At 49.9% G+C, this 12,824-nt stretch overlaps 1 protein-coding gene across 3 annotated transcripts in view; it reads right to left on the bottom strand.

Moving 5' to 3' along the window:
- LOC144799631 (P2Y purinoceptor 4-like) overlaps positions 1-12,824 on the bottom strand; it is a 267,888-nt gene that overhangs the window by 180,885 nt on the left and 74,179 nt on the right. Inside the window, exon 1 of one of the 3 annotated variants that reach the window (XM_078671054.1) lies at positions 11,489-11,822. The exons of the other annotated variants lie outside the window; for them this stretch is intronic. The gene's annotated coding sequence lies outside the window, so the exon portion shown is untranslated. Of the gene's footprint in view, positions 1-11,488; positions 11,823-12,824 lie in introns of those variants that run through there. 3 annotated transcript variants of the gene reach the window in all.

Raw genomic sequence — 12,824 nt, 5'->3', positions numbered from 1 at the left:
TCAGCCCTTCAGTCTCTCAGTCTCTCTCTGTAGCCTGGGCCTTTCCTACATTTCCATTTGCTGTATATACGCTGTTCTGTGCATCTTGTCGGTCCTCACTGTTCGCCTCTTTACTCTGATTGTTCGTTTAGCGGCGACGCGCTCCTCTTTGCTGCCCCTGGGCTTTTGTTCTCTTCCATGTCCTCCACTGCTGGACCTTGCAGATATCGTTTTAGGGCCTCTGGGCATTCAAAAAACATCGTCTTCCATTTGTCTGTCACCTTGAATTTCGTCGGGCTAACAAAGCTGAACGTGGCTCCTCTTCTTCGCAGGGTGTCTCTTTGCGCCAGGAAGCCTTTCCTTAGTTCCACTGTCGGTTTCGAATAGTCTTGGGTCAGTACTATCTTGCTGCCGGCCCATGTTAGATTCTGATTTTTCCTGGCGAAGGCAAAAATGGCCTCTGTCTGATTTAGTCTCAGAGGGTTGCAAATTATCGCTCTTGGGCCTCTACCTGTGGCTGGTTTCCCTGCTGGTATTCTGTAGGCCTTTTGTACCTCGAAGCCCCTTTGGAAAGTGATACCTGTTAGTTTTGGGATCATCTCCTCCAGCATGGCGGCACAGGAGCCTACCTTGTCTTCAGCTCCCTCTGGCACTCCCAGTATTCTTATATTGCCCCTTCTAGCCCTGTCGTCCTTCTCCGCTAGCTGTTTTTGTACAGCCTGTGTGGCTGTTCTCAGCTCTGCTATAGCCTTGGTGTTTCTGCTCGTTTCATCTTCTACCAGGCTTACTCGGCTTTCTGCAGCTTCTATTCTTGTGTTTGTTTTGTGAAGGTCCGCTCTGATGGCCGCCATCTCCAGTTGCATGTTCTCCAGCTTGAGTTTTGTCTCTCTTCCCACCTCATTGCCCTCGTTTACCTTCCGCAGGATGGTTTCCAGCGTGACCGGCTCGCCTCTTGCTTTGGTCGGGGACCCTTGGTTGTCAAATTTTGGTTTCTTCTGCTGATCACCTGCCAGCTTCCCGTCGCTGCCTGCCATTGTTCGGATGCCCCTCCTTGACAGGATGTTGATCAGCCTCCCTCCTGCTTGCACCACCTTGGGTGTACTCGTTGTTTTTACTTTTGCAGCAGTGGGTTGGACAGCTTGTCTGTATCTGCTTGGCTCTCTGATGTATCTTGTTCTTGTTTTTGCCTTTGGTCCAGCCAGCGTGCTGGCTGCCTGGTTTGTGGCTTGCACGGCCACTGGTTCACTGGTTCCTTTTTTTAGCTATCTCGGCTACCTTTGAGGGGGGTTTGCTGGGGTGCCTGGGCACCTCTGTGTTGTCGGGCTAGGTGTTTCGCATCCCACTGCGGCTCAGCGGGCTTATGGACTTCGATGTATGTTGTCTCTGTCTCTGTGTTGCTCGTGGGACCGGATTTATGGGCTTCTCAGGCTTAGGGTGCTCGCTTCTGTCTTCAGCCCCCGCTGCCCGTTGTCTCACCGAGGCGGTGTATCCCGCCTCACCTCAATCGCGGCTTTGGCATGTCATAGGGCTCTATATCGCGCTGTTTCTTGTGTTGCGCGGATCGCCCTTTGTCCGCCCCTTGTGCGGCCCCCCTTTCCTGATGTTGCCCCCGCACTCGGCTTGCGTCGGTATCAGTGCTTGTTTGGCCCCTTCCCTCTTCGTTCTTGCGGCCTCCGGTGTACTCTTCTGTTGTGGCTGACCGTTTGTCTTGCCTTTTGTATCACTCGTTATGCCCTCGGCTTCAGCGTTGCAGTGATCTCGCTGCTCCTGGCGTGTTAAACATTCCGCCCCCAGCGCTCACCTTCGGTGCTCTTGCCGTCGCCCTTCACCTCTCCCTTGAGCTTCGCTGGGTTCCGCTGGCGCTCTCTGGCATTCGCCCCCTCAGTCTCACCGTCTCTCTGCTTGGCCGCTATTGCTTCCGGTTGACTGGCTCCTCACTTCCGCTTCCGGGTCGCTTGGCAGCCTACCTCTCACCTTCCGCTTTTAGATCGGGGGAGACTTCCGGTAATGGCGCCTCGCCTCCACTCACTTCCGGTTACCTGGCGTCGACCCTCCGGGCTTGGCTTTGTGGACGTTCCGCTTGCAAGGTATGGGGCACTTGCTCTCCGCTCCTTCCCTCCGCACTGCAGTTTGGCTTCTTCTCTGTGTTGTCGTCCCTTTGGGCGGTTCCCGCTGCTAGCCTGCTGGCCTCGCCCGCTCCAGTTGCGGGTGTGTTTGGGATTGCTCAGGTCACTCAGGTCAGCCTCGGAGGTGCCGCGGTCGCGTCTCCGACGCGGAGGCTCCTTCGTCTCGCTCCGTGTTCTCCGCTGTCCTTCACTTCTCGCCTCACACCGCCATCTTGCGTCACGCTGTTGTTGCCTGCCCGGTATGTTCAGGGGCTGATTTCTTCGCCGTTGTTGCGCTTCCCGCTCTTCTTGCACGTCGGTTAGTTGCGCGAAACCTTCCTACACCTTGTGCATTCTCTTTTGTTCCGGGATTGTCGGTATTGTCTTGTTTGGCTGGTGGTTTTCCCCTCAGGGATGCGGAGCTGCCGGACCTAGACGACCGTCTCCATTGCCGTCCAAGCCACGCCCCGACAAAAAGATGTCTTTAAGATATGCTTTGGTGACCATGGACGCAGTAGTCGCACAGGAGAAAACTCGAGAGGGACCGCCGAGTCTTGCAGGGAGGCGGGATCAACGCTCCGGTTGCACCGGTAATGATACATTGAGTAATCTGTCATTTAATCCCCCGGATGGAGGTGAGACCATGGCTGGCTGTTCTGCACCTGTGATCAGCCGGGATCCGATTCCACCAATTAACCTGAGAGCTCGCGCCTGTGCACGGAAACAAACACTCCCTGATTGTGAAACTACGGCAGCCCCAGACACGATTTATCAAACAGGACAGAACGCAGAGCTGCTGCCTGCAACCCCTCGACAGCCCCAGACACAATGCATCAGTCGGAATAAAAAAGCTACTGCAGCCCCAGACAAATGCACACACCAGAATACAAAGCTGCAGCAGCCCAAGACAAATGCTGCAGTCATGATACAAAGCTACTGCAGTCAGGGACACATGCGCAGATCAGAACACAAAGCTACTGCAGCCACAGGCAAATGTTACACTAAGAATACAAGGCTACAGGTAGCCCCAGAAAAATGCACAAATCAGAATAAAAAGCTGCAGCAGTCCCAGACAAATGCATAAATCAGAATACAAAGGTACTATAGCCCCAGACAAAATGCACCAGTCGGAATACAAAGCTACTACAGTACCAGACAAATGCACAAATCAGAATACAAAGCTACAGCAGAACGAGAGAAATGCACCATTAAGAATGCAAAGCTACTGAAGCCCCAGACAAATGATTTAGTCAGAATGCAAAGCTGCTGCAGTCCCAAATAAATGCAGCAATCAGAATACAAAGCTAATCCAACCCCTGACAAATGCTCTAGCAAAATGCAAAACTACTGCAGCCCCAGACAAATGCATAAATCAGAATACAAAGCGGCTGCAGCCACAGAAAAAAAGGCTTAAGACAAAATGCAAAGCTATAGCAGCTCCAAACAAACGAACAAATCAGAATACAAAGATACAGCAGCTACAGAGAAAGGCTTCAGTGAAAATACACAGCTATTACAGTACCAGACAAATGCTGCAATCAGAATACAAAGCTACAGGAGCCCCAGACAAATGTGCATATCAGAATACAAACTTACTGCAGAACCAGACAATTGCTAGTCAGAACACAGTGCTACTGCCGCCTCAGGCAAATGCTGCAGTCAGAATACAAAGCTCCTGCAGCACCAGATAAATGCACAAATCAGAATGCAAAGCAGCTGCAACCCGAGACAATTGCTGCCGTCAAAATACAAAGCTACCTCAGACAAATGCTGCACTCATAATGCAAAGCTACTGCAGCCCCGCACAAATGCAGAAATCAGAATACAAAGCTACTGCAGCCCCAGACAGTGCACCAGTCAGAATACAAAGCAACTGCAGCCCCAGACAAATGCACCAGTCAGAATACAAAGCAACTGCAGCCCCAGACAAATGCACCAGTCAGAATACAAAGCTATTGCAGCCACAGACAATGCACCAATCAGAATACAAAGATAATGCATCCTAAAAAAATTGCTGCAGTCAGAATACAAAGCTACTACAGCTGCTGACAATACACCTGTCAGAGTAGAAAGATACTGCATCCCCAGACAGTGCAACAGTCAGAATGAAATGCTACTGCAGCCGCAGACACATGTTGCAATCAGAATACAATGCTACTGCAGCACCAGACAAAATGCAAAGCTACTGGAGACGCTGAAAAAGCTCCAGTAAGAATACAAAGCTAATGCATCCAGATAAATGCTTCAGTAAGAACACATAGCAACAGCAGCCCCAGACATATGCTGCAGTCACAAAACAAAGCAACTGCAGCAACTGCAGCCCCAGACATATGCTGCAGTCAGAATACAAAACTACTGCAGACTAATGCACAAGTCATAATGGAAAGCTAGTGCAGACACTGACAAATGCACATGTCAGAATGGAAAGCTAGTGCAGACACAATCAAATGCACAAGTCAGAATGGAAAGCTAGTGCAGACACTGACAAATGCACAAGTCAGAATGGAAAGCTAGTGCAGACACTGACAAATGCACAAGTCAGAATGGAAAGCTTGTGCAGACATTGACAAAGACTGCACTCGGAACAAAAAGCTTCTCTAGGCTCAGACAAATTCACAAATCAGAATATAAAGCTATTGTCGCCCCAGGCATATGCACCAATCAGAATACTAAGCTAATGCAGCCCCAGACAGATGCTGCAGTCAGACTACAAAGCTACTGCTGCCCCCAATCCTGCAGTCAGACTACAAAGCTACTGCTGCCCCCAATCCTGCAGTCAGACTACAAGGCTACTGCAGCCCCAGACAAATCTTGCAGTAGGAATGCAAATCTACTGCAGCCGCAGACAGTGCACCAGTCAGAATACATAAATACTGCAGCCAGACAGGGCACCGTTTAGAATAGAAAGCTACTGCAGTCCCAGTCAACAGCTGCAGTCAGAATACAAAGCAACTCTAGGCTCAGACACATTCACAAATCAGAATACAAGGCTACTGTAACCCCAGGCAAATGCACCAATCAGAATACAAAGCTAAAGCAGTCCCAGACAAATGCTGCAGTCAGAATACAAAGCTACTGCAGCCCCTAATGCTGCAGGCAGAATACAAGGCTACCGCAGCACCAGACAAATCTTGCAGTAGGAATTTAAGCCTACTGAAGCCCCAGACAGTGCACCAGTCAGAATGGAAAGCTGCTGCAGCCCCAGACAAATGCTGCAGTCAGAATATCAAGCTAATGCAGAACCAGACAATGCACCAGTCATACAAAGATACTGAGCCCGATAGTGCACCACTTAAAATACAAATCCACAGCAGCCCCAGACAGTGCACCACTTAGAATACAAAGCTACTGCAGCCCCAGAAAAAAAGGTGCAGTCAAAATACAAAGTTACTGCAACCCCAGACAAAATGCACCACTCAGAATACAAAACTACTACAGCCAGAGACAAAGGCAGCAGTTAGAATACAGAGCTAATGGCACACCAGACAAGGCCTCAGTCAGACTACAAAGCTACTGCTGCCCCCAATCCTGCAGTCAGACTACAAAGCTACTGCTGCCCCCAATCCTGCAGTCAGACTACAAGGCTACTGCAGCCCCAGACAAATCTTGCAGTAGGAATGCAAATCTACTGCAGCCGCAGACAGTGCACCAGTCAGAATACATAAATACTGCAGCCAGACAGGGCACCGTTTAGAATAGAAAGCTACTGTAGTCCCAGTCAACAGCTGCAGTCAGAATACAAAGCAACTCTAGGCTCAGACACATTCACAAATCAGAATACAAGGCTACTGTAACCCCAGGCAAATGCACCAATCAGAATACAAAGCTAAAGCAGTCCCAGACAAATGCTGCAGTCAGAATACAAAGCTACTGCAGCCCCTAATGCTGCAGGCAGAATACAAGGCTACCGCAGCACCAGACAAATCTTGCAGTAGGAATTTAAGCCTACTGAAGCCCCAGACAGTGCACCAGTCAGAATGGAAAGCTGCTGCAGCCCCAGACAAATGCTGCAGTCAGAATATCAAGCTAATGCAGAACCAGACAATGCACCAGTCGTACAAAGATACTGAGCCCGATAGTGCACCACTTAAAATACAAATCCACAGCAGCCCCAGACAGTGCACCACTTAGAATACAAAGCTACTGCAGCCCCAGAAAAAAGGTGCAGTCAAAATACAAAGTTACTGCAACCCCAGACAAAATGCACCACTCAGAATACAAAACTACTACAGCCAGAGACAAAGGCGGCAGTTAGAATACAGAGCTAATGGCACACCAGACAAGGCCTCAGTCAGACTACAAAGCTACTGCTGCCCCCAATCCTGCAGTCAGACTACAAAGCTACTGCTGCCCCCAATCCTGCAGTCAGACTACAAGGCTACTGCAGCCCCAGACAAATCTTGCAGTAGGAATGCAAATCTACTGCAGCCGCAGACAGTGCACCAGTCAGAATACATAAATACTGCAGCCAGACAGGGCACCGTTTAGAATAGAAAGCTACTGCAGTCCCAGTCAACAGCTGCAGTCAGAATACAAAGCAACTCTAGGCTCAGACACATTCACAAATCAGAATACAAGGCTACTGTAACCCCAGGCAAATGCACCAATCAGAATACAAAGCTAAAGCAGTCCCAGACAAATGCTGCAGTCAGAATACAAAGCTACTGCAGCCCCTAATGCTGCAGGCAGAATACAAGGCTACCGCAGCACCAGACAAATCTTGCAGTAGGAATTTAAGCCTACTGAAGCCCCAGACAGTGCACCAGTCAGAATGGAAAGCTGCTGCAGCCCCAGACAAATGCTGCAGTCAGAATATCAAGCTAATGCAGAACCAGACAATGCACCAGTCATACAAAGATACTGAGCCCGATAGTGCACCACTTAAAATACAAATCCACAGCAGCCCCAGACAGTGCACCACTTAGAATACAAAGCTACTGCAGCCCCAGAAAAAAGGTGCAGTCAAAATACAAAGTTACTGCAACCCCAGACAAAATGCACCACTCAGAATACAAAACTACTACAGCCAGAGACAAAGGCAGCAGTTAGAATACAGAGCTAATGGCACACCAGACAAGGCCTCAGTCAGACTAAAAAGCTACTGCAGCCCCAGACAAATGTTGCAGTCAGAATACAAAGCTACTGCCGCCCTAAGAAAATGCTGCATTCAGAATACTAAGCTACTCTAGGCCCAGACAAATGCATGAGTCAGAACAACAAGCTACTGCAGCCCCAACAAAATGGTGCAATAAAAGTCTAACTCTATTGGTGCCCCAGGCAAATGCGCCAATCATAGGTTGGGTATCCTCCCGTGTGCTCTGCATCTTCCACCATGGCTGAGGGCAACAACACAAAGCACGTGCAGGCTGTGTAACACCAAGCAAGGAGACATTCTACATCTGATCGGCACATGCAAGGACTTGCATCAAGAACAGCTACAGTTACTAAAAGCACCCCTTAAGCAGAAAGGCATCCGCACCAGGAGGCAAGCAGTGCTGGCCTGCCTAAACACACAACTGAACTGTAGACTGGTAAAATATATTATGCTGGCCAAACAAAAATAGCCTAAAAGGCCAAAAATTAAATAAATCCAACACAAGGACAAAGTCTCCTGTGTTGCATGTCGGCCCGCAGGTGGGAAGCGGCTTTTCTTGACCACACCAAGGACGGAACACTTGCACTTTATTGAATAAACTGAACAATATGCACTATACGACACTGGTCCACGGGCAAGTCCGGCTGGAGACAAAAAATAGCGACTGCACTGTACTTTCCCGCCAACTGATGACTTTCGTCAACGCCAGCATCGCCAACTCTGATTTCAAACTGTACAGCAGTTTTTTATCTTGGGTTTTAACAGATTTTATTAGAAGACAATATTAATCTTATAACATATTTCTCAAAAAAAGGTGGCAATAGTTGATGAAATTTCACAAAATATTTGTTTTATATTTTCTTTTTAATTGCGTTGTAATGGTTTTTGGTACCTATGCAAAATAAATTAAACTTGAAATGCAGCAGTCAGAATCCAAAACTAATGCAGCCACAGACAAATGCTGCAGTCAAAATGCAGAGCTAATGCAGCCCCAAATGTTGCAGCTACTGCAGCCGAGATAATGCACCAATCAGTCTGCAAAGCTACTGCAGCCCCAGTCAGTGCACCGGTTAGAATACAAAGCTACTGCAGCCGCACACAAATGCTGCAGTCAGAATACAAAGCTACCACAGGCTCAGAAAAATGCACAAATCATAACACAATGCTACTACTACAGCCACAGACAAATGCTGCAGTCGGAAAACAAAGCAACTGCAACACCAAACAAATGCTGCAGTCAAAGTACAAAGTTACTGCAGCCTCAGAAAAATGCACAAATCATAATGCAAAGCTACTATGACCACAGACAAATGTTGCAGTCGGAATACAAAGCTACTGCAGCCCCAGACAAATCTTGCAGTCAGTAGATAAAGCTACCAAAGCCTGACAAGAGCACAAATCAGAATACTAAGCAACTGTATCCACAAAGGCTTCAGTCAAAATGTAAAGCTACTGCAGTACCAGACAAATGATGCAGTCAAAATACAAACCTACTGCAGCCCCGGACAAATGCACAAATCAAAAAACAAAACGAATGCATTCCCAGACAAATGCTGCTGTCAGACGACAACGCTACTGCAGCCTGAGATATATGCTGCAGTCAGAATACAGAGCTAATGGTCAGAATGAAAAGCTACTGCAGCCCCCGACAAATCTTGAAGTAGGAATGCAAACCTACTGCAGCCGCAGACAGTGCACCAGTCAGAATACAAAGCTACTGCAGCCGCTGACAAATGCTGCAGTCATAATACAAAGCTACTGCAGCCACAGACAACGTCGTACAGTCAGAATACAAATCTACTGCATCCCCAGACAATATACCAGTCAGATTACAAAGCTACTGCAGCCCCCGACAAATCTTGCAGTAGGAATGCAAACCTACTGCAGCCGCAGACAGTGCACCAGTCATAATACAAAGCTACTGCCTACCAAAACAGTGCACCAGTCAGAATACAAAGCTACTGCAGCCCGAGACAAACTTCAGTCAGAATACAAAGCTGCTACTGCCCCACAAAAATGCAGAAATCAGAATACAACGCTACTGCAGTCAGAATACAAAGCTACTGCAGCCGTAGACAAATCCTGCAGCCAGAATACTTAGGTTTAGTATAGAAAGACAAAGTTACATAATTATGCACATAGTGCTGTTCATCACAAGTGAAGCAAGTGTGTATCATCTTCCCATCCAGTGCGGTGATGCAGTCAGTGAAGTTTACACGTTCAGAGTTAGTGTTTCGATGGCGACCAACACAAGAAACATCCCATGGGTTGTTAGCAACTGCAGCACTTGTGTTTTTAGCCCGGAGATGAGTAATAGAGAGTCTCAGCCGGTCGGGATGTGGCAGACAACATGTCTAACAGTGTATGTGATGTATGCGGTTGTTTTTCTCGGATGACATGGGGTCTGCTCTATTACTCATCTCCTTGTTAAAAAAACACGTAGTGCAGTTGCCAAAAACCTGTGTGATGTTGTGGTTTTTCGTTGTTGCCATCAAAACACCAACCAAGGGATATATGCAAACCTTCGGTCAGACAGAGCTGTGGACGGAAATGAGAAGAGAAAGAAATGTAAGAATGACTTCCGGGCAAACAGAAGTGAGGACACGCAGAGGTCAGGACAGGCAGAGGTGAACGCATGAGGGGGACAGGTGAGGGGGACAGGTGAGGGCTGACAGGTAAGCACAGAGGACAGGTACGAGCGGAGAGAGGCGAGGACAGGTGGGAGGAGGGCAAGCGAGGAGGGACAGGTCCTGGGAGGCAGAGGTGGGTGCAGCCAGAGGGGGACCTTGCAGGGGGACAGGGTTGTACTTAGAGAGAGGGCGGGCACACTGATGGCAGACAGGTGAGCGGGGCACGGAGAGGCCTTGCCAAAGGTGAGGACAGGCAGACATTAGGACAGGGCGAGGTGGACACCCTTGAGGGGAGGCAGGTGGTAGAACAGGAAGAGGTGAGGGCAGAGGGAAGGGCAGTCATTGAGTAGGACAGGCATTGTCCCGGACTGAGCTGAGGACAGTCAGTGAGGCCAGAGGCCTGGGCAGAAGATGACAATCAAAGGAGGTCGCCATGGAGATGAGAGACGCAGAAGAGAGGGAAGGCCGGTGGGTCAGGAAGGGGTGAGCTCAAAGAGGGCAGTCAGTGGGCACCGTCAGGGCATGGGTAGGAGGAGCGGGTGACACATTGGGGGCAGAGACAAGTGGCAGTGGGACAGGAAGAGGCGGTGGCAGTGGAGAGCACAATGAACACACACAGGTGAGAAGGTCAGACAGAGGTGATGACAAGCAGAGGTGAGCGCAGTTTCAAGAAGGCATGGAGAGGCACAGGTGAGGCCAAAGAGAAGTGGGCTGAGTCAGACGGGTGAGTGATGCAGGGAAAGGTGAGGTCAGTAGAGGCGAGAACAGGGAGAGGTAAAATTATTGAGGGCAGAAAGTGATGGGCAGACAGGTGAGCAGGGCAGGCTGAGGCAAGGGTAGAAGTGAAGGACAGGCAGAACCAGGGCAGATGTGAGGAGTTAAGAGGTGGGCACAATGAAGCCAAATATGTGTGCATAAGTGGAAGAGTTTAGGGCATGGTTGAGGTAGGTAGGTAGTCAGAAGGCATACAAGTGAGTAGCATGCTTCAACACCCCATCAGGGGTAACACGCGCTATATAAATACAAACCTTTTTTCCTCCTCTACCCTTCTGCTATCATTCCAAATCCAAATAACTGACTAACCTATCCACCACTTAAAATGTACTTGCATGTTTCACTCTACTAATTCAACACTAATCGACTATGGGTCCTGGAGCAGCGTGCTACTCGCCGAAAAAGCGCTTCGACGCCTCGTCAGGGGTAGTAAGCGCTATATAAATGCAATTACAATACAATACAATACATAGGTATAGGCAAGGACAGACAGAGGTGAGGACAGGTAGGTGAGAGCTCAAGAGGTCAGACAGAGGTGAGGACAGGCAGGTGAGAGCTCAAGAGGCCAGAGAGGTGAGGACAGGCAGGTGAGAGCTCAAGTGGGCAGACGGAGGTGGGCACAGTAAGAGCAGGCAGGTGAGGGTAGAAATGACGCCATGCAGATGCGAGAACACATGTGACGCAAGTCAGAGGTGGGCACACAGGTAAGATGACGCACACCAGACGAGGACACTCAAAGGTGCGGACATACATAGGACAGGGCAGATCTTAGGACAGGCAGAGGTCAGCACAACGAGGGCAGGCAGATAAGACCGGCCAGAGGTGAGAACAGACTCGGCACTGGCATGCATAGGCGCGGATGCCACCTTGCCATGCTGCACGGGGTATCACGCCGTGGAACTTACCAGGACCAGCCAGGGAGGTCGGGCAGTGCCCAGCTCCGGAGAGCCCGGGCCTCGTGGGGGATGCGAAGGGTGTGTGTCTGCCCGCAGCCCCGCGACTGGCTGGGTGTTTACACACAAGGCGTAGTGTGCGCCCAACTGACTCAAACTTCATCACAAGTTAAGCCCAGAGGGGTGTCCGCTTTCAGCCATGATCAGCCCAGAAACTGGAGCCGACGGGGCCCCTCCCCCCGCCCCCGAGCCAGCAGAGGGGCAGCATGGGGGGCAAGGCAACACGGGACAAGAAGAGGGGCTCCAGGAACAAGAGGAGGAGCCGATGGAAAGAAAGACAGAGGGGAGGGGGAGTAACGGGGTGGCGAGGTAGAGAGGAGGAGAGAGAGGGGAGGAGGAAACGTGGGCGGGGCTTAGGAGAAGGAAATCGGGGGAGAAAGAGGATTGGATGGGAGACGGGGAGGGCAGAGAGTAGGGTGGAATGGAGGGATAATGAGCGAGGGGGAAAGAGACTGGAGTGGAGTAAGGGGAGAAAGTGGAGGAGGCGGGAAGAAGAATAGGAGAGCGATGGGAGGATAGAGTTGGCGTTGAAATAGCGGTGGGGTTCCCAGCTGGAGTGGGGCAGTTGACAGCGGGGCAGCAAGGGGGACACGGTCAGGGCGGCATGGTTACAACACAAAGTTCCCCAGGGTCAGTGCTAGGCCAGGGGCAGATCATGGGGAGGCACCAGCAGCCACTCCAGGAGCAGCAACAGGCATTTCGTGAGCCGAAGGTGGCAGACGGGTACAAGCAGCTGCTGCAGCGTAAACAGAGGGACAATGCCTGTCGCCTGTTCAATGCAGGCAATTGCACATGAGGGGTGCAATGCAAATTTCGGCATGGGTGCTCCCAATGTAGCGGGGACCATCCCGCTTTGGCATGCAAAGCCCTCGTTAGAATTGCACCTGGCACCACGTTCATGGGTCAGCCATAGCATGGGCTGGATAACAAAAGGCCCATCCCCAATAAACTTTGAATTGCTAGCAACACTTTTGAATGATTACCCGAAGGAAGAGGAGAGGGAACTACTTTTTTGGGGTTTCAAGGAAGGGTTTAAAATACCTTACTGCGGTCCTTTAGCAGGCAGGTCATCTAAGAACCTTCGCTCAGCGGAGGAACTCCCGGAAATAGTGGCAGAGAAGATACAAAAGGAGTTGCAGTTAGGACGGATAGCAGGCCCATTTGATAACACCCCTTTAAGTAACTTTATTATTTCACCACTAGGTATTGTTCCTAAAAAAGAGGCAGGCAAATACCGTATGATCCACCACCTCTCTTATCCCAGAGGCAACTCAGTGAATGACTGGCT

This window comes from Lissotriton helveticus, chromosome 12 (genome assembly GCF_964261635.1).
Source record: "Lissotriton helveticus chromosome 12, aLisHel1.1, whole genome shotgun sequence".
Classification (NCBI taxonomy): Eukaryota; Metazoa; Chordata; class Amphibia; order Caudata; family Salamandridae; genus Lissotriton; species Lissotriton helveticus.
The sequence above is the reverse complement of the archived record's forward strand: the minus strand, read 5'-3'. Positions and strand labels throughout refer to the sequence as shown.